We start from the raw sequence: 26,287 nt of genomic DNA on the forward strand, positions 1-26,287 counted from the left end.
TGAAATTTGTCCAGATAGTGATAATTTTGTGAGATTGGCTGTGTCATTTGAGGCATTGGTGTCTATGTGTTGGTGGATCATGTTGGTATTGTAAATGAAGGAAGAGTTGATTGCGGTACATTTTCGAATGGAGTGCAGTACATGTGTGTCAGTCGGAAGGCTAATGCAATGGTTGATGTCTTTGAAGAGGGCTCTGCTTTCAGTGCTGGCCTTCAATATGGTGTTTTGGTAGTAGTTGTCCTTATCCGTGGTGCACCATTTATCTGAATGTTTCACAGTTCCTGGATCAGAGGCAGGTTGGATGTGCTTCAGGATTTTTGCCTAGTATTTTCTTGTTTTAGTGTTCTCTTTTGTTGAAGTTGAGTGGAAAAGGTTTAGGTTTGATGGGTTATGCCCCCTTAACTTCCTTTCTTCATCATAAACACATCTTTAACATTTACCTATTGAGCATTCACTCATCAGACATTTATTCTTACTGCTTCTTACCTTTACTTTGTCTGCATGTTCACATTGTCAAAAGCATTTGATATGGTAAGGTTAGCTGTACGCTTTGAGTTGGGGTAAAGGAGAGGCTAAGGGGATCAATATTGGTCAGGGATGGTGTTATGGGGAAGAATATGGGTTAGAAAAGAAGGAGGGTTCAGGAGTTATTTCCCTGTAATGTCAAAGTGAATGTTGGAAGAAATGAAAGAATGAAGAAGTAAAGGTATGAAGAGGTAAATGTGACAAAATTAATGTATGGCAAAGTGAATACTGAGGAAGTAAAGACTTACATCCGGCTTGAGTTTGCATTGTTTCACGGTGGCATGGACGTTGATGTTGGTTATGAGTGTGGAGTTGTTTCTGGAGAAGCAGTCTTATTCGTTAAAACCATTCTTTAAAGAAGATTCTGACTAAACCGAAGACACTGATTCAGGTCTTCATTTACCTTCTTCCTTCACCCCTCAAGATAATCCTATACCCAAGCTCCCTCTGACCTTTGAAAAATGTATCTTGAATGGTCTTACTAATCTCAAAATGAAGAACAAACATTTACATCATAACATCACCTTGGAAGAAAAAGGAGCTCTGCAAGCCCTTTCCACTAATCCTGAACTTGTCATTAAACCTTTTTATCAGGTATCAGGGATAGTGGCGATGAAACTGCTCAACATTTACAAATGGTGACAACACTTCTTGATTTGCCAGATCATTGCAGACAATACCCTATATGGCTATTGTAAGGGAGGCCTGATATCACAAGTATGACACTGATACAAAAGATAGAGTTTGTAAAACCTTTATTGTAGTTTCAATGGGATTGGAGAAACACCTATTTTGCCCTGTAGCTAGGATGGGAGTAGTCTCGACCATCAAATAATAAAAGAGTCCTAGTTGTGTCCATCAACTCAAAATGGCCTATACTAACACAACCTAATGCCTGCCCTATAACTTGTACAATAGTGTGAAAATGAGTATATGTGTGCAAGGGAAAGTTAGTGTTTAAGTATAAAGAATAAATGTGGCTGAGTCAGCTCTCCTCCCCATGTTGGACAGCACGGAGTAAGGCGATCCCTGTAGACACAACATATTACTCATAACTTATTACACTTCCGGTCTCCCTCAGTAGGGCTCTGACCATTTCATGATGTCAAAGACTTTCGAATGTGCGTGACTTTTTCTACAGACTTCTGCAGTACCAGTTCGGCTTTCCAGCTTTCAACTCACACTTTTATGTTATTTGCCCCAGTACTTTTTGGTCTGCATAGTTCACTGTCTTGGCATCAAAGTTCAATGTTCACCTTTTACTTTTCCCTTCTCTTTCGGTCAATTTTGATCACCACACTTTTACAGTTCATTAATTTTATTGCTACAAACTTTTCACCTTTCACAGAGACTTTTGAGTGGCTACTTCCTTTCACCTGACCACTCTGTTACTCAGTACCGCCGACTTTATAACTATCGTTACTTCAAAGTTAATTTGCAGGTCTGCCTTTCTTTGCATCTCACCCACACGTATGCAGCCTTCAATTGTGCGGTATATAGTTGCCACTTCAATTTTTATTTAGCACACACAGGTCTCTCATTTTTCCTGCCAACTCACCGGCTGGGCCTTTCTTTCTTGTCTTTCCTGTCTTCCAGTTAATGAGTCAAGTTACTACCACAGGCTTGGCCTCGCCTCCCCAACTCACCTGGGAGGGTCACTGGCATCCCTGAAACACAGTGCAGCTTTCTTGTTTGCGATTCAGCCTTCTCCACTCATCTTTCGCAGCCTTTTGGAGGCAACAACCTCCTGCAGGTAACTCCTGGGGTTCTTTACCCATGACTCTCGTCCCTCGGTGCGTTGCTTTGCTCCAGTAGGTTTGCCTTCATACCAGAAGTTCTGCTCTTACTCGAGCAGTGACGCTCTTACAATGGAGTGAGTTTGAGGGATATTCTGACCAGGTTCTGGAGGGGAGTAATAGGAACAGTCATGCAGGACAATACATAAGTAGAAATACATAGATTAAGGACAATGAACATTGTACATTTTTAAGTGCAGGTAGCGGTACAACCAGCTGTGCTCAGGATTCAACTATGATGGTTGATGTGCTAGCGCAGAGACAGAGGAAGTGAGGGACAGGGGAAGATTAGAGGTGAGGGAAAATGTTATCAAGCCGACAAATGAGAGGCAGGTTAAGAAGGTAACTTGGAGGCGAGGAGGTAGGCTTTTAGTTTGATTTTTAACTAATCAGTGTGGATTGTTTCTCAAATGCCAAGGGGAAGAGAATTCCATGCAAGTGGGGCAAAAATATAGATGGAGCAGAAGTGAGGGAAAGCATAGGGAGGTCGAGGAGCAACAATGGTAGTCAAGGAGGCAGAGCAGAGATTACGAGAGGCTTGTAGAGTTGGATAGAGGAGGATAGATAGAGTGCTCCCTTACTGTGGATAGATTTGTGAACCAGGAGAAGACATTTTAATCTGGCCATGTTTTGCCTTGTGAGCCATCCAGCCTTGTGACGGTATGAAGAAGTAGGTGTGAAGTGTGGGAGTTCAGAACGAGTCCTTTTAGCAAAGTTAATGATCTTGTCGAGAGGACAGAAAGTATAGTTGGGGAGACCAAAGAGGATGTTGGGACAGTATAGAGAAGATAAGAGTAACTACGTGATGCTTGATGGTGTTGAAAGAAAGGAGGCTCCTAATCTTCCGACTATTTAGGAAGTTGAGGTGAGCTGATGTTCCAGTTTTGGAGATTAAAGTACAGATGGTGTGAGAACGCTCATAGGTGACACAGAGTTTTCTAGCTGAAGAAGAGTAGGGGAGAGTTGCAGGTGGGAACAGGATAGGTAGAAGAATAGATGAGAGAGAGCTTTTGACAGAGTAGAAGCGCATCTCGATTTTGGTAGAGTTTAACATCAAAGAGTACAAATTCATTCAATATTTAACGGCAGTGAGACAGTTGGACATTTTGATAGAGAGATCAGAGGAAAGTTCAGGAAAAGAGAAGAAGATTTTAGTGTCGGGATCATACCCAAGACCGAGCCTTGTGGAACACCAACAGTTAGAGTAGCGAGTTGAGAGGTGTTGTTGAGAGGTGTTGTTGCTCCAGGAGACAGAATTGGCGAGGTGCAAGGTAGGATTCAATCCAGACACGATCGTGATCCCAAGATGAAACAGAGTGTTAAGGAGATCAGAAGGATCAACAGTGTCGAAATCAGCAGACAGCTTAAGGAGAAATATGATAGAGGATAGGTTGGAGTGCTTAGCAGAGGTGATGATGCTGGACACATTTATAAGAGTGGTTTCTGTGGAGTCATAGGAGCAAAAATCTGCTTATAGGGGGTCTTGAAGGTTGGGGAAGAAATGGATAAGATGGTTCAACCTAACTATTCCGAGAACTTGAATAGTGTGGAAGGAGAGACACAGGGTGAAAGTTAGCTAATAGATTCAGGTCACCCCATTGTTTTTTTCAAAGAGTGATGACCGGGGCTGTTTTGAAAACAGAGGGAAAGCAAATTGAGTCAAAGGACAGGTTTAAGAGTTCAGTTTGGTGAGAGGGCACTAAATGGGAAATAAGCTTGACTAGCTGAAGAGCAGGAGGGCCTGATGGGGCACACAAGGGATAAGCCTTCATCATTAGAGACAGCACTTTGTCAGTAGTAGTGTGACTAAACTATGATATAGAGGCAGAGGATGACCGTAGAGTAGGCACACTGTGGAATATATGAGGAAGGAGTGTGAGGAAAGTCAGGAAACAGTCTCCAGCAATGTATTCAGCTAGGTCATAAACTGTGAGAGTGGAGATGATAATCATAGAGTTAGGAGGAGAGAGTTTAGAGGGCCCTGTAGCCGGCGAGGACGGTCGGAATGAGAGTCAGTGAGGGTTAAGTAGAATACACTTTTTGCTGTATCAAGATTGGAATTGAGAAAGTTCAGGGCAGAGAGATAGAGTTGCAGGTCCTCATGTGAGTGAGTACACCTTCATTTATGCAGCAGCCAACACATGTCTGTGGGGAGAGAGAATATGCATGGGGGACCATCGCTGAGGATGCTGAGATTTAGGGGTGAAAGTAAGCAGTGGGAAGTGAGAGGAGAATTAGCCATATAGTAAGAATTGGAAGCCGGGGAAAGCAATGGTGGCGGAACAGGCATCAGGTGCGAAGGGCTACAGTGGGAACTGTAGGCCGGTGAGAAAGAGGGGAGTGACAAAAGGTTACAATTTCCTTTTAGTAATAATTAAAGAAAGCAGTGAGGAAAGCTCAGAGGGTGGTAAGGAGATGATGCGTGAAATAATTGAGTGACCAGATATATATAGTGTGACAATAGTGTTAGTGGCTGAGAGAGAGGCAGAGATGAATACATGAACCACAGATTTACCCCTGCAAGTCATAAATTAGTTTGCAAAATTGATTAGTCGAGACTGCTAAACAAAAATATTTTGATTAGCAATTCAAGGTATATGATTAGCAAATTTGTATATCCTTACTTTCAATCATGACCAATGCAAGACATGATTCACCTGTACGGCAGCAATGCATAGGGACCTTGCAGGCTTGTTTCACCACTGGTGCTATAATTAGGATGCCTTTTGTTGGACATGTGACTGGACACCACTAACCTTGCAGTTTCAACAGGGCTTCCCACTAGTGCCTTGCAAGTAGTCAACAATAGTCAACAATTCCCAGTGTTGCCTATGTCAACCGCATCACTCCCTAAATTCAAGAGGACCAAAGCTGGAGGTTCTAGTTTCCCAGCCACAGCTGCCAAACACTGGAACCTCATCCTTCCTACCCTTCATGCTGAGCTCTTCTATTGGACTTTCTGAAGAACTCTAAAAACACTACTGTTTGCCTGAATGCGGGACACAGGCCCTTTCCTGGTCTGAACTTCGAAGCTACAGTAACTTTTATTGGATAACTATTACACTGTGCTTATCCCATTGTCTGTACATTTCTGAGCAACTGGTCAAGCAACAGTGCCTTGATGCTCTTGTGCTTAGTGCGCTATACAAATGTAAAAATAAATAAAATAAACAAACATATCTGTCGGCAGAGCTTTTAAATGGCACGCTCCTTATTAGTGTTGGTTCATTGACGAACCATTTTTTCTGACCAGTGTTCACTTTCCCATCCCATGATATGCAGTAGCAAGCTTGATTCTGTCAAACAATGACTACAAGAAGGTGACCTTATCATACAATAGCTTTTATGTGTGTCTAAGTCTTAAACATGCATTTACCAAACTCCTAGGATGGTTTTTAGCTGACAATTACACTGTGTTCTTTTAATTGTCCATTCAAGAATTAGTCACTAAAGCTACGATCATAGTGTTTGTTCACAACATGGGTTTATATATTTTTCAGCTTGAATGGTGATTTTTTTGTAAGTTTCAAAACATCTCTACAAAACAGAGTGTTATTTAAAACCAAAGTGCTATTTCTACCAACTGAAGCTCGGAAGATATTTGGTTATGAACTTTATGTTGCATACTGGTCTCAAATCCCGGCTTCACAATTAACTAACGTGTGTGATCCTTGGCAAATCATTTGATCTCACGAGCCATTCAGTTGACATGTGTATGCTACACAAAAAAGCTCACTCAAGGTAATGCTTCATATATAATAATGATAATGCCACTTAATCTGAACAGCAAAGTTATTTTTCCACTTGGCTTACCTATAAAAACCTTTGTAAAGCAACTTACCATCATCACATTTAATATCCAAGGCTACATATGCGCTCATTTTCTGTGGTATGGCTTCCAGCGATGTCAATACATATGCAAATAAGTGGCGGCTTCATGTATTGCACAGCCACTTAAATTATAAACCTGGCAACTTTTAATGGAAAGCAAAGTTCATGTTTGTCATTAGTTTAATGCCAGCATGCATGTCAAGTTGCCATCACATGGCATGTGCATACATTAAAACAAGTCTAGTCTATGCTTCGCATGCTTGGCTGTACAATAGAAACTGGTAATAGATGGATTAAGCATAATCTTAGCTTTTGGTGCAGTCATTGAATTAAGATGGTCTCCAAATGGTAACATGTACAATACACACAGCAACACATACCATGGAACCACAGCTTAGCATGAGCAATGCAGGCTTTCACATGCACACATACCTCAGCCTTACATGTGCACAACTAGCCTTTCATATGCAGCATATCTTTACAGGCACACACAACTGTAGCCTTTCACATGCATGAACATGAAAAATACACATGTGCACACTCAGCCTTTCACATCCTTTCAGAGGCATGACAAAATTGATTTTGCATGCGCACACGAAGGCCTATCATGTTTAAGGCCATTGCAGTCTGAGTGGAATATAGAGCTCAGCAAAGGTGGACAGGGAAGAGAGGGGAATTAGACAATTGATTTAGAAGGCAAGATGTATGAGAAAGATATAGATGAAAGAAAAGCCTCTCAGAAGTGATGAGGGGAGATGAGCAAGAGAAAAAGTTATAGGGTCGTGGATACAGGAGAGTGAAGTGAAAATAAAAAAAGAGGTAGACCTTTTAAGGGTGCAAAAGAGAGCAAACAAATTATGAAATAGAAAAATGCTGGGGTGCAGAGGTGGAAGCAATGACGGATCAGAGAGAAAGGGCTAAAGTGCCATCCTGTGTCTTAATTACAGTGAAAGACAGACATGCTCTCACACACTCACCCTTATCTGTAGTTTCCATCAGCCAAAATGCTCATTATAAGTGAACTTTGGGGTCAGCCTGCAGTCTGGATCTCTGCTTTCTATGTATAGGCCCTGTACTGTCCTGGAACTTGCTACAGAGAACAATAAACATGCTCACCTTCTCTGAAATTACATTGCAGTAAGTGCTACATGATTTATAAAATGAAAAACAATTAATCATTCTTGTCCAGTAAATTGCGATGTGATACCGGTTATTTTATGTCTTGCACCTGTGTGGGTAGGTAGGCCATTGATAGAGTGGAGAGTGTGGACACTAAGAAAAGACTGAAGTTCAGATTTCTGAGAAGTGGTTGGAGAGGGAAGGTTACTGTTTAGCAGAAAGAAAATCAAGGACTTGTCCAAGATCATCAAATGAGCTTGCTTTAACAGTTCCAATACCTGTTACGGTAACACATGACACTTGCCTTCTTGCATCATACCCAAAGTGCTTTGCTAGGCAGGAAGTGAGGGAGGCATGAAGGAAAGAGAAGCCCACAGAAAACCAAGATGGAGGAACCCTTGCTCAATGATTTCCTGCTGTGACTGTCTAACTCTGCCACCTACCTAAGCTTGCACTTTCTTTGCAACTTCATATTTTTGTTGAGGGTGTGCCCTTTGAAACTCAATTCCTAGAAATCCACTTCTGGTAAGTTGCTGGACTGGAGCAAGGTGTTATCCAACCTCACAAAGGATCAAAGAGAGGCACAGTCTTCCTGTCCATTGTTCTGCTGGCTGAGCTGAGACATCAGTCTGATGGAACACACAAAGCCCTTCCACATCAGGCCTATCTACTTATAGTGTTCACAAGCATATGATTCAGATCTGCTGTGACTTCAATAAGTATTTGAACTTTCAAGCTCCATACCAAAACCAACATTGGCTTATATTTCCAGGTAATCCTGCCATCAGACAATAGTTAATTATCGTTATCATTTTGGATAGATGTGCGCATCTAAATGTAAAATCTATACTGTAGTGTTTTTGCTGTTGCCACAGCTGTCAAATAGGACATCTGTGACTTCTGAACCTGATCTGTGCCACTGAAGAGCAGGAGCTGCAGGTCAGGAGTATTTAGCAGCAGGACACAGGTGAACCATATGCCGTTTGCATGGAGCTTTCTGAAAGGGGGATCTGATTAGCAGATCACCCTTTCTGAGATGGAATTAACTGCATCATTATATTATTTAATATGTGCCAAGTCTCTCTCAAAGAAAGAGGGGCCTTGATTATTGATCAAAATCCTTTGTGATTATTATAGAATGACATCTCCCAGAAATAAACTGCTATTTATGTTCAGGGTTTTATATCTGGCCATTCATGACACCCTGTCTCTTTGGAGGGTTAGAAAGTAAACAGAGTTCAAATGTTCTGGAAAAATTAGGAAACCTCGAGTCAACCTTGGGCTGGGGTATAATCACATTTTTAGCATTCTTCCATAGGTTACCTATTGTATAACATGGTGCAAAAAAGGCCAACTTTAAGGGTGCTCTCTTTAACAGTGTTCTGTATTGCTGGTGATGGGAATCATGCATGGTCCCACTTGGAAAGTGGATCATTTGGCATTACGTCCCTGACATGCTGCAGGTAAACCCAGTTCCATCTTCTATATTGCACGGGTAATGTGAAATGTCTTGAGGTCTACACAGAGTACGGGTTTCCTGATGTGTGTTAATGTATGTGTACACTGCTGTCTTTTTCAATGTACTTGCCTATGATTCAGAATGTATTTTGCATGGTGTCTGGATGCAGCACTGTCCATGGAATGATGTATGTGTTTTAACAGCCAGGTGTATGATTGTCGTTTGAAAAGGACTCCTTACACCTTGTATTGGTATCCACTTCAACGTGTTTATTTTATGATATTATAATATTGTGTTTCCAGGGAATAACTGGGGTGATGCTGGTCCCAGCTGAAAGAGTGTGTTTGTCTAAAGTATTTCTCCTACTGCACGCAGTCCTGGGGGTTCAGTTTAGTTCACTGTTTTATGTGGTGATTGGGGACACAGAACCCCAGCACCAGAGCATAGTACAACATTTCCCAGTGTCCAAAATATAGAATAGGCATACTAAACATTGTTCCTACATTTGTTTTTTGACTAATTGAACAGCATATCATGTTTGTGTAGGGGGATACAAGTTCAGCTAATAGAAACGCTCATAAGGTTTAGTGTATGAAGTCTGATCCTGTGACAAGGATCTTCTGCTATTAAGTATTAAACAATTAATATTATTCCTTTCCTGCAGTACAACAAATTGGAAACAAATAAGATATCAAAATATTCTGAATTCGACTCCACACGTTCATAAATATATTTCCATTAAGACACTTTTTTAATTTACTTTTATATAAACTTCACTGTGTTTGGAAATGTAACAGTGGCGATTAATGTGACTTTTCAAATCAGGACATATTACATGTTCAAGGCTTTGAACTGTTCTACAGATCATTTACAATTATTTAACTGTTTAATACAACATTCATTGCCGTTCCTCCCAATGTCACTGTCATCAGGGTAAATTGGAAAATAGGAATACATCACAAAGTGTGACTGCCTTTATTTAGTTACTAAATGAATTATCCGCTCTACAAATAGTTCTTGTCTTTTTACGTTATTCAGAATTGGGTTTACTGATGCTGCAAGTTAAGCATTACACTAAATATAGATAATGTTTTGTCTTTTCTTCTTTGGTGGTGCAAGGATTCAACAAAAAAGGTTATTTAATATATCTCCAAAGAAAACCTGAGATTTGATTAGAGTTTGCAAGATTATTGGCAATCTACTGCTGCAGTGTGATTGGAGCATTGTCCAGAACAATCATGTTGTCAGCATACATCAAGATGGCAATATCTGTGTTTCCAATTCTGGGAAGCCTAATCCATTTTTTCTAGCAATGACTCTGAAAGGTCAACAGTAAATAGAGAAAACGCGACACAGGCAAGGATATAACATTGCCTCAGGCTTGCTTTTATAGAAATATTTTCAGATAAGACACCAATCATTTTCATTCTTATTTTGACCAATGTCCAATCATAAGAAAGAACAGTAAGGTGATGCATGCATAATTTTGGAGATCAGTGATTAATATATGGGGTAAAGTACCCCCGACCGCGCATTATAAGGATATTGAAAGGAGTTCCTTGACCAAATAGTGGAACGAAGCGAAAGGCCTCTTGTTTAACCTTAATGTAAAATATCTTTGCTGAATCTGTTGGGATTTTTTTAAAAAAAAAGCTAATTACACAGCTCCTAATGCGCTGCAGAAAAATAATGTAAGCAGTTTAATATAATGCAAAAATAAGACCCCGTTTTGTGCTTTCAAATGGCTAATAACAGATGCATTCTTGCTCAAGATGTTACGCTCCAGCAGTGCACACATTTAAGATTCTACCATGAAGAGTTCCTCGTCAATTAATGGTTGTAAAGTATAACAGAAAACTCTTTTAGAAGCAACGGCTTTGAAAAGCTTGTCATCGCCGTCAGTGGCACATTGACAGCTGGTTGTCTGCTCTCTGCTGGCTCAAGCAGCAGGCATTGTGACATCCCAAGCGAAACATAATGACTGATTACAGAGCAGTCATGATGTCATTTTCATATTACATGTCAGAAGTGAGGTCACATCTAGCCTGTAATAAGAACATTGCAGGTTTGTATACAACTATTGCAGGCCATCATGTATTATTTGTGCTGAAAGTGCACTAGAAATTATGAGCACCATGCTTTTTACATTTCATTTTCATGGCCACAGTTTCATGCTATTATTTGAAAAGTTGGAACAGTCATCCACTGCAGAATACATTTCCTAAAGCCTTCCTGACAACGTGTGGTGAAGGTGGAATATTCTCACCAATCAGCAAAGTGTAGCCTTACATTGTCTAAAATGGATATCAAGTGAAAGCAGGTGAAATTTCTCAGGTGTTATTGTGCCATGCACAGCCCACAGACTGGTATAGTCCATTAATTTCCCAGCACACTGTGTTCCAAGTCTACCAGCGGCAACATGTATGGTTGTACCTTCAACAAACTCCCTTCAGCCAGCCAGATGGATTCACATACTATTCTAAGGACTGTCTATACCCATGCTAATTTTAATTCCAAAATCCATATATAGCTTATAGTCCTGCACCTCATTTAAATCCAGGTCTTACAGGCCCAGAAATCTTGCTGTTCTTGGGCCTGTAATTCGGTCTTCAGGACCCATAATGCCAAGCAACGGCCACTGTCCAGCACTATAAATACTAATAAGCACATGAAAATAATTACTGACCTGCTATCCGCCAATCTGAATATTCAACATACAGTCAATAACTAATGGTATTGGCTGTATTCCAAACATTCTGAAATCAGAATCGGGCATGGAAACAACAGAAAGTATTTCTCTGAATTTAAAGAGCAGCAATACAATATCCTAGCAAGATGTCCCAATGCTGTTTTCCCTGAACCTTCAGCATGACAGTAAACATACAGTTGTATGCACCAATCTGAAATATAAAACATGGCAAATGTTTCACTAGAGAAACCATTTCCTTTTACAGTAAACCTAATGTATATTTATTTTAAAACCATTTGAAGTTCAGCTGTGTTAACAGTTAATATACTTACCATATAAAGACAACCTTGTTATTTAATTACTACAAAATTAAATTACAATTCATTCACTAAAATATTTTTCTTACTAACTTTACTCATTATTTATTTGTATTACTTCACCACCACAACTCCAAAAATGCTACTACTATTTCCATTATGCTTAAATGGACCTCCCAACAATTATCTGAGATAATCATCCTTATTATTACAACTCTTAGTAGAAATCCCTGAAAAGCAGGACCAAGGTAATAGTTCTAAGAAAGATAGCATTCATCAAAACAACAATATGAGCATTGGAAGTTAGAATGCTTGATAGACACAACAAGATACCCATGCTACATTCAGAAATTCAAGGAATCCCTACAGATTGAACAGAGCAGACGGAAATAAAGGTTCATGGGAAATACAGTACACACATTTTCAGACTGGAAACAGACCAAGAGATTCCTCAGGAAGAGAAATATAAATTTGAAAAGTCGGAGGAAAATACTTAATTTATGTGATAAATCCCAGTGGATTGGGGATTCTTGGGTCAGGAAAAGCCCTGGGGCTGAGTTAGAGTCAAGCAAAGCGAGGGCTATAACAACAGCCTTAGGGCATTACCGCCTTTAGCATATGCCATTAGCTTCTGGGCATTTCCAGGATGCAAATAGATTTTTTTTAAAGCTGAGAAATGGCCTATTTGCCATTTCTCAACATAAAACTAAAACTGAAAAACAAAATGGACGCAATAGACAAGCGAAAAAGGGAACTTCACCTATCAACTTCTTCCTTTCCATGGTGGCCATTACCATGACCGGGAAGCCTCAGTGTTCCTGGTTCAGGTGAGGGACAAGAAAGCCTGAGGTATGTAAGGCAGGAGTGTGCGGGGGATGTGGAAATTGGGGTGGGGGGAAGTGGGCACGAAGGAGAACTCACATGATGTCCTGACTGCAGGGAAGATGGTGGCCTCTGGGCTGAGAAGGCTCAGAATTCTGGCTTCATAAGGTAAAGCCCCCATGCCCAGGATCCTGCTTAGCTGGGAAGTACACTGACCTATCCACTAACTCCCTGCTGGGGTGATAAATGAACTGAAAATGAAAAGGCAAGAGAATGTTTTATAACCCTGACATGTGATATACCAATGTACTGTTTTTCTTGACACACTGCCACGGATTGAGACATTTGCACATTTAGACAATTCGTTAACAACTAGCTTGAAACAAATGTTAAAACAGAGTGATTATAGGACATGATCCTGCACTAAGAAAGTGTGTTAGGGTGTATGTATACAAAAAACATTGTTAAACAGATGTTATGGTTAAGTTGCACCAATAAAAACCTATGAAATTCATGGGGAAAAAATTGTTAAAGAGATGTTATGATTGCAAAGAAATTTTCCAGTCATGGTAAGCTATGTAACCATAACTCATGCCAAAGTCATGCACTGATAAGACTACCACCCAGACATAAAAGATGACATCACAAATGGCATCATTGATGACATCACATATCCTGGAAAGTTGTTTTTCTTCAGTGACAGTAATAATCTTAAACAGAGGACTTAATCTAGTCATACTGCATTGAAAACATGATATACATACCGTAACGGTGTTGTATATGTAGGCCTTAAACTTGTTTTGCGATCTTAAGTTACTATCCTTAGGGTTTTCCCTGAGCTCATGGCGCACATACAATAAGCAAGCCCAGGACAGATTATACAATTTTTATAGACAATGATGGACGCTAATCTTAGTTTCTTTTTCTGATTATTTTATTTGTTTCTCCCTTACTAGAGCTTTGTTGTATCTGCCTCAGATTAGTATGCATTGATGGTTTACATATACTCTGTATATTAATTAATACATGTGAATAGTAATTCTTGTATTGTTAGCTGTTGATTCCAATTTCAATATTATTCATGTTTCTGATAGGCATACCAGATAAAGATTCTTCTACTTCTATGGTCCATGCTGCAGCCATTGTCTCTGTTTATTTATTATTAGATTTCTGTATTTGCAACAAAACTTCAGTAGAACAATTCTGTTTCAATAAGTACATTTTCATGGAGTAGTTCATTAGAGGCCTTCCGATCACCCTTTATATGTTGCTAGTAAACCTCTGAACAGGACCTCTTGTAGGGACCTCCCATCAGGAATGTTAGATTAGTAATGTCATATGTGATGTCATCAGTGATGTAATCGATTATGCAATTTGGGATGTCATCTTTGATGTTCTGGCTGTTAGACTTAGCAGCACATGGCAGTAGCGCGTTATGTTTGCATAGTTTACCATATCTGGTGAATTTCATTGGCTTTTCAGTTTTAGATTGCAACCATAACGCCACTTTAACAATGATTTTTCAGTGAATTTCATAGGTTTTCATTAGTGCAGCTTCACCATAACGTCCTTTTAACAAAGTTCTTTCTCTGAATTTCAAAGGTTTTTACGAGTGAAAATGTTTCATTATGTTACAGCATTGTACATAATTCCTCTTTCAAAACAAAAAAAGGAGGGGAGTGTCCCAAAGTCAGCACTGGAGCAGTACTACAATATATTATTAACAATAAGGTCCAAACTGCTGGTTAATTAATTAGACAAAATATTTTTAAAAATAATATTCTGAATATAGAGTGTATCATATACTGATATCACTTGTAAAGCAAGTTGTGTGGCTATGTCAGACCTTGGAAGCAATCAAGACAATATTAAAAAAGGAAGAAATAAAGAAAGGGGGACAACATTTGTTTCAATAAATATTTTATTGCAAAAGTTAGTGAAAACATTTGTGAAAAAACAAATGAAGTCAATGAAAAACTAGTGACACTAATTAAACAGTCTAGAATGAGACACTAATACAACAAGGTACTGAGGCAGAAAACATTAAATATTAAACATATAATGAGATACAAGATGAATCATTTTCTGTACATGAAAAAGAATATATGTGTATTTCCACACAAATTGTGGTCATTTTTGCCAAATTTTTCTGCCCTTCAAAAACGGTTTGACAGGGGAAATAGGAGTGTGGATCAGCCACGTGATTTTTTAAGCCGAAGACAATCACCTCAGTATTAGAGGGATTTGGTTGCAGCATATTTTCTAACATCCAGCTTTGTATCTTTTGTGTATCAAAGCTGGCACTCAGTATTCTGCTTCCGGGGTATTATTTAGCTTGTCATAAATGTCGGTATCATCGGCATAAGAGTGAAAGCTTAAGTTAAACTGGGAGAAAAGGTTCAGTAATGGCCAGATGTAGATATTACATATTAATGGGGAATGAGACGAGAGGACCCCTTGTTGCACGCTGGAAAGAACAAGCAGGGAGTCTGAATAATAGGATCCCATTTTGACCTTTTCGCTTATTGGGTCTGATTTGATAAAGGCAAAATGAACAATTTCAAAGACTCCTCAGAAACCAACGCCACCTTGGACAGCCTTGAAATAAGGATATAGAAATCAACAGTATTGAATTCTGCTGATAAATCAAGCATGACCAGCATGCTAAGGTATCATCAGCCTTGAGGATATCGTCCCACCGGACTGCCACAAGCACAGTTTCAGTGCCGTGGCCAGTCCTTAATTCGGATTGAAATGTATCAAGAATCTTAGAGGGCCACAGCAGGCCTGCGATGAGTCAGTAGTTGGAAAAATGATTGTGGCCTAATGATGGCTTTTTAAGTAAGGGAGTTAAGAAGGACATTTTAACGCCAGGTGGCAGACAACCTTGAGATAGAGAGGTGTTAACAAAAGCAGTGATAAAATCAGTCAATAGAGAAGCTTGTTCCCTGGCCAGTTCCTGGATTTCGTCTGAGGAAGTCGGGGTTGACAGTAAAGGTTGGTGATGTCAAAGCAGAGTCAATATCTGGCATAGAAGCTTGATCATTAGCAAGCTGGGAGTCAATATTCTTTTTTGTATATGCAGCCTGACTGTCATTTGGATCTCTAGATTTTAGCTTGTTTCTTTTTCTTTTTTGCGATAGTTTTTCACATGAAATTTTAACGTCTCACTCTACCTTTGATTACTCTTATTTTTAGATTGTTTGATGGATTTAAGATTCAAATTGCAGATTTTCTGTAAATGTACCATATTGGCTTGATGCAATCTGTACAGTTCAAATCTGGATAAAAGTGGATGCATCCCTTGGATAATTGGGTGCTTGTAATTGTGTTGAGGTCTTTTCAGTGCTATGCGTACAATACTCAGCTTGCTTTCAGGCTCCCCTCTGCTGCCTCTTCTCCCTCTCTCATCCCAGATTGTCTCTCCGCAATCCAGGAGTGGTGTGCTGCCAATGATCTCTGCCTCAATGCCAGTAAGACAGAGATCCTCCATATCGGCACAAATGCACCTTCTATTCCTGTCACTCTCTGACCAGCCATTGGCCCTCTTCCTGCTGCCACATGTGAGGCTAAGAACTTTGGTGTCATCTTCGGCTCCACACTCTCCTTCTCTCCTCACATCTCTGATGTCACTAAGAAGTCAAACTTCTAGCTGCACTCCCTCAGAGGTATTCTTCCTTATCTCACCTTCCCCCAGAACCTCACTGTCTCCATAGCTCTGGTTTTCTCAAGGCTGGACTACTGATACAGACTATTTTTAAATCTGCCTGCATCTACTCTCTGTTCTCTACAACTCATCCAGAACAGGGCTGCAAGACTTGTCCTTGGCCTGGAGCCCTGTAATTGTATCTCTAAGCCCTGAAATCTCTCCATTGGCTCCCAGTGGCTGCAAGGATCAAGTTCAACACCCTCTGCATTGTCCACAAGGCCTTCTGGTGCCTGGGACTGCAATACCTCCAACCGTCTCTTCGGAAATATATTCCTACTCGAGCTCTTCGCTCCTCCAACTCCAACTCCTTGAGGGTCAGTCACTTTTCCAAGCAACTTGGGGGGGACAGATCTCTTTCTTTGGCTGGTGCCTCCCTCTCAAACAGCCTGACTGCCTCTCTGAAGCATTTCGGTACAGCCTGGGGGTCTGTAACAAAGCACTAACTGATAAGAGTTATTATGGGATGGTACATGTTGTAAAGAAGGAGGGGGTCGATTTGATGCCCCCTCCCCTACATTCGATACAAAACACCACCTGCTCTTGTAATAGTGGGGGGACACCTTCCTTGCCCTTCTATGGCCGCAGTGGACAAGTCCCTGGCACATACAGAAGCAGGGCTATTGCAAGATATGTTTGGACTCCATTTTGTGTACGCCAGACTCTATCTTTGGACTAGGCCACATTCTGGTATCAGCAAGCACTGACTGCCCTCACCTTTTCCCTCCTGCACCTGTGCCACCCAAGCCCATTTCTCACAGATGCTCTGGTGAAAATTGTTGCAAGCAAACAGTGTATTCTTTTCATCCTTCCTCTGTGCCCCTTCCTTGCTCACCACCCTAGAGTGCCCCCAATAAAATGGAGATCCTGTCATTACATATTCTGTCCTAAACTAACATGTGCCAATCCATCCCCTTCCGCTCTGAAGTGCCAGACCCGACGACTGTTAATCACACCCCCAAGAAGTCACTTGGAAGACAAGACCCCCACACCTTTTACCTCGCCAATGACCTGAATCAGGATGATGTAAATAAGTGTGTACAATTCATAGGCCTCTCTTAATACCAAAGGTTTAGTTTATGGGTTGTTATTTACTGCATGCCTTGCGATAGTGTGTAGATTAGTTAGACAGTACCAGCCGCCTCTCCCGGACCCAACCTGACCTACACCTGGCCCAGCTGAACCACATGATGCCTACCAACCCGCCCAGCTGCCAGCCAATCTTGTGGAACCTGCCCCTATAGAACCATACTAGGACCCATTCCCTCACCAATCAAAATGTAACTGAATAGAAAACGTTATCTATGATGCTGTAACCTTGTAAAATGTACTGTATATGTATTGTTTGCGAGAGCACTCTCGAGGCAGCAGAGTTCTCTGGATGCTGAATTTTACATAAAGACTTTGTTGTCCCTCACAACCAATCTCCTGGTCTCATTCCCTACGGGGATGAGGCCATTATTCTGAGTTCTATTTGCAATGTAGGGATTGTGCACCTTCAATGTATAGATTTGGGGCATATCGTTCAAGTTTAAAGTGTGAGAATAAACTTATTCCAATGAAGATTTAGGCTTAGGAAATGCACTGACCTGACGTCGGTGGTATTCTCGGTGGAGGTTTAGTTATCCCCGACTATTTCGGACCTCTGGATGGTGACAAAGGGTCATGCAGAATTGAGGAAAAACCCTGAATGAGGGGGAAAAGCTGTAGATCCTCCAATCTTCTATTTGCCTTGTGGAGATGGAATACTGGCAGAGTATGAAGAGCAGTTCCTTTGGATGTCCCCAGACGTGGGAAATACCTGGGTGGCATAATGATCTGTGAGTATCCCAAGTAGAGCGATCTTGTCAGAAGGAATACAAAGAATAGGAATAATGGAATCCAGGTGGTTTAGAAGTGAAGAGCGGAAGACCAAAGAAGCTTGTTAGCCAAGAGCAGATTAAGAGTGGTAGGTTGGCAATACAAGCTGCTAATAGTGAAATTAACAGAAGGTGAGGATTGCGATGCAGGATGACAGAAGGTAGAAGTTAGAAAGAGCATGAAATGTGACATTATGAAGCTTGTAGATTAATGCACAAGGCACAAGGAGCGTAGCCCCAGGGATGTCACTGTTGAAGGATACAAAAGACGAGGAACCTGTGTTAAAGAGGCTGCAGCTTAATTAAGCTGAATGTGAGTAACATATGCTAGAGAGGCTGCAGATGGAATATGCAAGACACGCGGAGCACATGTTAGAGAGACCGCAACACAGACTTACTGTAACCAGAGAGCACAAGGCACAACAACCCCGGCGAAATGCGAGAAGGAGATATGCTTAGGCAAATAATTGGGAATGGAGACGAAAAGAAAGCGCAAGTTGCGCGGAATGACAAATGATCCGAGAAAGAAGTCAGCAGAGAACAGAGGTGATAGCGAGAAAAGAAAAATGTTACAAGGGTCAGGAACAATAGGTCTTCGGAGATTCAACTATTGTGTTTAACAGCTGATCTAGCATTGATCATTGCAGCATATATAGGCAGGCTATGAATATGGTCGTAGTATTTAGGGCTGCAAATCATCAGTGGTTTTACAGATACTAAGGTATCAGAGTTTTTTGATGGTACATAAGTCAAACAAGCTGTGCTCATTATTAAGTTTATTTTTAGTGTAATTAGACATAATCCTATATCGAAGTATAGCCGCATCAGCAAAAAGTAATTAAAACTGAATACAGCACAATAAAATCAGATCAATAAAATAAACAAACCATTTCAATTAGAAAGAAGAATGGAGATACAGGTCATGCAGCGTCCTGCACTGACTGTCGAACTGCCCGAAAAGGCACAATCAGGCTTTGTCTCAGCGTTTTGCACTGATGCAAGTCCTGGGGCACAGAGAAATGAGGGAGCTGGAGCATGACAGCACAGGCAAGTCGGGAGATGTAGTGCAGTGTATTGCCATAATGGGACCAATGGCCAGTGTTAATGGCTTGCCGTCATGGCCACTGTCCACAATCCACAGGGCATGGGCTTTGGCCATGCTGCAGGCCCAAATAAGCAACTCAGAGTAGACATTTGGCCTAGCCAGGCCCACGGCACACTGCCCAGGCACCAAAGTTATATCACTATCTTGTGTACCTACATTACATTTTGACACTTTTGAAACTTTAGTAAAAATAAAACACAGGAGAGATTTGCAAAAGCATGCATTTGCTTCTGTGCCAATGCTCTTCGCACAAACTTGTCCAGCACTTTGAGATATAGATGTAGCTGTGAGCAGAATATTTATCTCATTCTAGATGTTCTCAATTTTGAAAATGTTACCTTATTGCTAGCACCTGGTGGCCATGCTCATTTTAACCCCAGTGGTGGCCATGGCGATTGGCCAAATTGTCTGTGCACGGTCCAAATTCATTTCACTATGTTTTGAGCATGTCCTTGCCGAAGGCCGGTACCACTGCCCAGTTTAATCACATAGCCTGTCCCTGGTGGTCATAACCACTTTAACCCCATAGCCAGACCCTGGTGGCCATGGCCAGTGGCCAGATTGTCTGATGAATGGCCCAAAATTATATCACTATTTTTGCACCTGTCCTTGCAGGATGCCAGGCCCATTGCCCACTTTAACCACATAGCCGGTCCCTCGTGGCCATGGGCAGTGGCCAGATTAACTGGGCCATCATTGGCTAGGGCCAAAGGCTATGCCTCAGGCACCAAAATTATATCACTATTTTTTGTATCTACATTTTCACACTTTTCAAAAAATAAAACACAGGACAGATATGCAAAAGCAAGCTTTTGGGTTCTTGCTAATGCCACACGCACAGGTTTGGTGCACATCCGTCCAGCACTTTGGGCTGCAGCTGCAAGAAGAAGAATTTTTTCCATTGAAGACTTTTCCCATTTTGAACATTTTGAGACCCCCTACAATTTTGCCCACTATTGCCAAAACTTAGAACAAACATTGACATGTTGGTCTTTAGTCCTTTTGCAAATTCTTGAATAGATTTGTCAAAAGGTGCCACAGTTATAAGCCACCCAAAAATCGTGGGAGCCCCCCAATTTTGCTCACTCTTAGCTAAATGACACCAAACTTTGCAACCACATTCAAAGTTGGGTTTATTTTGTTATTGGAAAATGTCATGCAGTTTCGTTGAACCGCGCTAAAGTTATAAGCCATCCAAAAACTGCTCTTCACCGACCCTGTAATGTACTCATTTGCATTGATGTCCTTGAACGTTTTTTAAATTAGTGAACATTACAGCAATGTTCCTGAACATCTGAGTGTTTGTTGACATAGGAGAAGGAAAAACACAACATTTTGGGCTATTTTTGGACATATGCCATCCAATCCCCATCACCCCTAACCTTTCCAGATATTATTTCATTTTTTGGTTTGACAAGTGTAATGTTGTGTATTTCAATATGTTTTTACCACAATGTTCGTGGACTACGGGCACAGTTCGCAAATCCAACATGGCATCTGTTTCAAAACCTTTGCCGCACCTCTTATTTTTCAATTGACCAATCAGTGACACATACGTTACGCATCACCCTGATTGCTTCGAGCCGAGATATCATTCATTTTATGTACCTATTTTTCGGGCATTTAAAAAAATCTTCTGAACGGATTAACATCAAATTTTCAAAAGCACGGTTTCAGGGCCAGGCCGCTTCTCGTCTCACAAGATTTGTGCAAATCCATCCAGCATTTTGGACTGTAGCCAGGAGCGAAAATATTTTCCATTTATGTCTATCTGTATTTCAAATGTTTTGAGACCCCCCTATAACTTTCCCCACCCGAGATGCACCAAACCTTTCAAAACAATTCAGAATCAGGTGTATACATTCTTTGCAATGTTTCAGTCAGATATGTCGAATGGCGGCAAAATTATAAGCCACCCAAAGACTGTTTTTCTTATGGGAAAGGCAACTTAACCATAACTATAGACACATTACTGTAGACCCTGTAATATATGCATATCTATAAATATATCCATGAGAGCATTCCGATTATATCCTGCAGATTGTGTTGAATGATATATGCCAAGGGTACCTGCAGTCAGTTACCTGCAACCACCCGGGTAGGTTTTTGTAAAGACAACTATTTAAATATAAGTGGGTATATGACCAGATTTATAGACCTTGTCATTGGGCCTTTCAAGTTGGTCTTCAGGGCCCATAACTCGAGCTATGGCTCTCGGGCTAGGTGTATAAAGTAGTAATAGTATTCACTGAAACACTTTCTTTAAGAGACAGTTATGGTGAAAAAATGTATCACAACAAAACACATACAATTTAAAAGGAGTTAGAGGTAACTGCAGCCTAAAACTTAAATTACCCTCTTGATTTTATTCAGGATGTCATTTTTTATGTCTTTGCTGATGCTTCTGTGATCTCATCTATGTTCTCATCGGCTGAGCAATGGGGACTAAGAGTTAAAGTTGTTGTCACTTCCAGCACCCTCTAAATTTCTTGGGTTTCTTATGATAAATGGTTTCAAATGAACTAGCTCTATGGTTTTTCAATGAATGTCAAAGATTGTTTTATTTTGTATCCTCTCCCCATCTTTACTGGCCACTTTACACCATTTAGAGTAAAAGACTGACAAACACTAGCCACTTTTCGCTAATTATTTCAAAGGACTGTGGTCACTAGCCACTTTGCACCATGTAGGGTAAAATACCAGTCATTTTTTGTTTCCCTTTTTTCACACTCGCAAGAGTTGCCCCTGACAATTATTTATGCCAATATTCTATGAGCACCCTTGTATGGCTGTTCATTCTATGAGAATGGCTCCCGCGCGATCGCAGTATGTTTTTTTTTTATTATATAGTTTTCATTAGTTTGAAATATCACAATGACATTGATTATCAAAGTAACCGAGCCACAAGTAACATTACATCACAGGTGTATACGGAAAATCTTTCTAAAGTTTTGGACGCAGGATGGCGCAGAGCAGCACATTTGCTAGGCCCGGTCTGTGTGTAGTACCATGTGTTAAAAATCAATTAGAATGCCGGGTTACATGGGGTTACATATGGTTCAATTGCTGACATTTGTAGGCACAGTGCAGTAATGTAGGTGTATATATTTGTGAAGAGCAAGAATTATAATAGTATCCTCTATATTACTCTTTTAGGTTTTACGGCACAGCGCACTTGGGCAGCGACAATCCATAGGGTATGAGCTCAAGGAAAAGCAAATCAGGAGCGCAGGTGCACACGAAGAGCACGCAGCAGGAACAATTAGCAGTCATGGCTAGGTTTCTTGATAAGGCCAAGGAGAAGGGCATGCAATTGGTACATGATATGCTTGATGTGGCAAGCAATGTGGTAGAGGCACCCAAGCAGTGGCTACCCACAAGGGTGCCTGGTGCAAGAGTGAGAAAACCTAAGGTGCTGCAGGAAGCCCCGGGCACCAGCAGTGAGCCTCCAGTGAAGAGAATAAAAAGGCTGGGGCGAGCAGCCGCACCCCCAGATGCTCCATTAGCTAGTCCATCAGGGGGGTCGTAGCTGGCTGCACCAGCTAGTGAAGTCCCGGCAGCGAACTGACCTGTGCTCCCACCAGTTACCAAACCAGGGCATCCGGCATGAGTGCCAGGAATGGGACAGACTGTGGGTGTGTCGCCAGGTCCCGATGTAACAGAAGTGGTAGCTCCCAGTGTTGCGCTAGGTAGGGCACATGTCACGGGTTGGCCGGTTTTATAATTCCCTCATACAATGTTTGGGTGGAATGTGCCAAATTCCTTTGGGGATCGACACAGGGTCCCTTTCTCGCCCCAAACCAGAGTTCATTGTTCTTGCCCACCTGCAATTGGGGCAGCATGTTTACAGGACCGGGGAGTTCCCCGAGCCAGTCCCCAGGGCAGCCTATGGGTGTGTGGTGGTTGAGCAGCCAGTAGCAGGGGCCAGTATCCAGGGGTCCACTTGCAAGCTACAGGGGCCGGTTTCTTATGAGGTGGGGGCTCTGCCCCTTCCCCCCACATTGTGCCCAGAGTTGCTCCTCCGGTGTCAATACAAGTCGCGGGTGGGGGTGTGTGGTTTCTCCCACCCAGGTGTGGGATGGCAAAGCTGAGGAACAATCAACAGTTGCACAGTCTCAGTCAGGGGGTCAGCTGACAGTGTCTTTATCAGCTACAGCATCTGAGAATGTTGCCCCCCTTTTTTTCCCCGGGGGGGTAGTTTATGCTGGCATTTAACTAATGAGGTATGGAAGGGCGAATATCTGGATGTGTTTGATTTGATCCATAGGGGGGCGAATTTCCGAGAAGAGGCATGAGGAGAATGATGCATCTTCCAAGCCTAAGAAGATATGTGTAGATACAAGTCTATCAAATTGGATCACAGGTCTTGCCATATATTCCAGCGTCCTGATAGAAAAAAAACATAGCTGGGTGGTGGGCTATTTTATTACCTTAACACCATCATGTCCGCTCAGCGCAAGTATAATCAGGCAGCTTGGCTCAAGTAGGACACCTAATTTCATCAGATGGAGACCAATCAGCCAGAGATGAGATGGGATCAAAAGTATGTGAACAGTTGCTTAGATGAGATGGCCACCACAGGAGTGCATGAGATGACCACCTTACGTTCAGCAGAATGCAACACTTTCTGCCCAGCACATAGTATGTTCGACCCACAATCTGCATGCTGGCAGTTTGCAGAGGGTCCTCCCTCACTGAAAGCAAGTGTTTCAAGATGCAAAAAGATAGAGAACAGAAGAAGTGATGGTCGGGCTAGGTTGGAATCAGGGATGGCAAATTTGGCTGAGTTTGCCGTGGCAAAGTCGCCTATCAATTTTCAGGCATTGGCATTCAGGTTGAGTACTTACCCCTGTGCAGCAGATGCATGCTTTTTTGTATCATGGCTTTCAGCAGGGTTTTAGGATTCCTTCTTCGCCATCAGTAATGGGTCAATCCCAATGAATCAGGAGTCATTGCAGTCAGATCAAGGTACAGCCAGGAAAAAGATCTGGAAAGCATTTAGTTTGGGTAGGGTAGCAGGGCCATTCAAGGCCCCCCAATCGCAAGTTTTATTTTTTGCCCTTTAGGTTTGGTACCCAAAAAGAGGAGGGGGAGCTCAGGCTGATTCATAACCTATCATACCCAAGGGTCGAATCAGTCAATGATGGAATTTATCAAAAATTGTTTGCAGTGCGTTATGAATCGCTCAACTTGGCAATCAGCAATCTGGTGGCCCCGAGGAAGGGGGCCCTGATGGCTAAGGCCAACATAAAATCGGCTTTTAGGTTATTGCCAGTTGATCTGGTGGATTTTCGGCTCCTGGGTTTCCAATTTGATGGCGAACTGTATTTTGATACATGTATGCCGATGGGGTGTTCTATGTCATGTGTCTATTTGAGAAGTTTTGCAGTTTTCTTGAATGGTCCTGTGTTAACAGTACCGCACCTGAAGGAGTAATTCACTATCTGGACGATTTCTTTTGGGTGGGCCAGGGAAGGTGCCTTGTGAGGAGGCTCTAAGAGCATTCATTGAGATGAAGGCATTGTTGGGTGTACCATTGGCAATGGAAAAGACAGCAGGGTTAGCTACATGTTAGACATTTCTAGGTATTGAATTGGATTCAGTTGCCAGTAAATCTAGGCTACCCAAAGACAAGGTTGCAAAGTTCTGTAGAGAGGTGCATGAGAGCAAAGGAAGTGACCCTTAAGTAGTTTCAAGTGCTGGTGGTCCAGCTCAATTTTGCCTGGAGAGTGAATCCAATGGGCAGGCCTTTTTCTCAAAGCATTGTTAGTTCCATGTCTGGTGTACTAGAACAACACCACGATACCAGACTGACTAAAAGAGTGAAGGAAGACATATGGCTGTCATTGACTTGTTGGGAAAACTTTAATGGGATTGTGGTGTGGCCCACCTCGCCTGCCACGAGTGGTGAGCTGGCCCTGTTCACGGATGCACCTGGCTTCCTAGGTTTTGGGGCAGTGTTTGGTTCATGGTGTTGCATGCATTTCTGGCCAGCAGACTGCCAGAGTCTGGTTTAGCCAGGAATGTTACATTTTTGGACTGTTCCCAATACTGGTGGCGGTCCGGGTGTGGGGGGATGAGCTGGCGTCAAACAGTATTATTTTCTGGTCACACAGCATTTAGATTAACCTGCAAACAGCGAAATGTGAGATGGTCCTGAGCTTACTGGAGAAGCTGATACTGTACTGTTTGCAATATGACATTGTGTTTAGGGTGTGCCATGTCCATAATTATGCAGAAGATGCTTTGTCTTGTTTCAAGATGGTGTAGTTTCGGAAGTGGTGTCCATTGGCGGACGAGCAGATGGCTGGGTTCCCAGTGAACATATGGAGCATTGGAGCCCAGTGCTTGGCGCATTAATAGCCGCTGCTGTCCATCTGAATACTAAGAAGGCATATGAGGCGGCGGTAACTGGTGTAATGTAGCTGCCTACCTGCAGTGTTTAAAGGACTAGGGCCGGTCCCTGGCCTTCGCAAAGAAGCAGGCCTCAGCCATACATTTCTTCTCAAATTTGCAGGGTGGTGCTGATTTCATGGCTCATTTCACGATAAAGAAGGAATTCCAGGGTTGGGCTTGGACGGCTTCGGTTCCCCCCGATTTACGCAGACCGATTACAATGGCTCTCCTGTAGAATATTTTGGGGGTTCTACCAGTAGGGTGCAAATCTACATATGAGGGCATACTGTTTTCCGTTGCATATAGTTTGCCATTTTTTGGTGCATTTAGGGTGAGTGAGATAGTGGCTTCTTCCAGAACAGAACAGGCGGGGGGGATGAAATGGGTTCACATGCAGCTTTTCGCCGATGAAGTAAGGTTGATGCCTCTGGGCTAAGCGTGCTTTATAAATGCCAAATAAATAAAATAAATACATTTGCCCAAGTCTGAAATAGACCAAATAGAAAATTGTTCGCTGCCTCCAGCCAGGAATGGTGCCCAAAATTCCTTTTGGAATGCTACTTGAAGATGAGGTCGGCGGGGGGTCATCCGAACTTATTAATTCACGCTGGGGGGGGGCGTCCTTTGATGCAATTCCAATTTACAAAGGTTATGCAGAAGGCA

General features: G+C 41.9%; 1 long non-coding RNA gene across 1 annotated transcript in view; it reads right to left on the minus strand.

The window, feature by feature from the left end:
* Positions 1–1,335: 1,335 nt before the first annotated feature.
* Positions 1,336–26,287, minus strand: part of LOC138514127 (uncharacterized) — a 198,354-nt gene continuing 173,402 nt past the window's right edge. Inside the window, exon 3 of the long non-coding RNA XR_011281875.1 lies at positions 1,336–2,427. This is a non-coding gene — a long non-coding RNA (uncharacterized lncRNA). The remainder of the gene's footprint in view (positions 2,428–26,287) is intronic.

Source organism: Ambystoma mexicanum, chromosome 12 (assembly GCF_040938575.1).
Source record: "Ambystoma mexicanum isolate Mex_15411 chromosome 12, UKY_AmexF1_1, whole genome shotgun sequence".
NCBI classification, from domain to species: Eukaryota; Metazoa; Chordata; class Amphibia; order Caudata; family Ambystomatidae; genus Ambystoma; species Ambystoma mexicanum.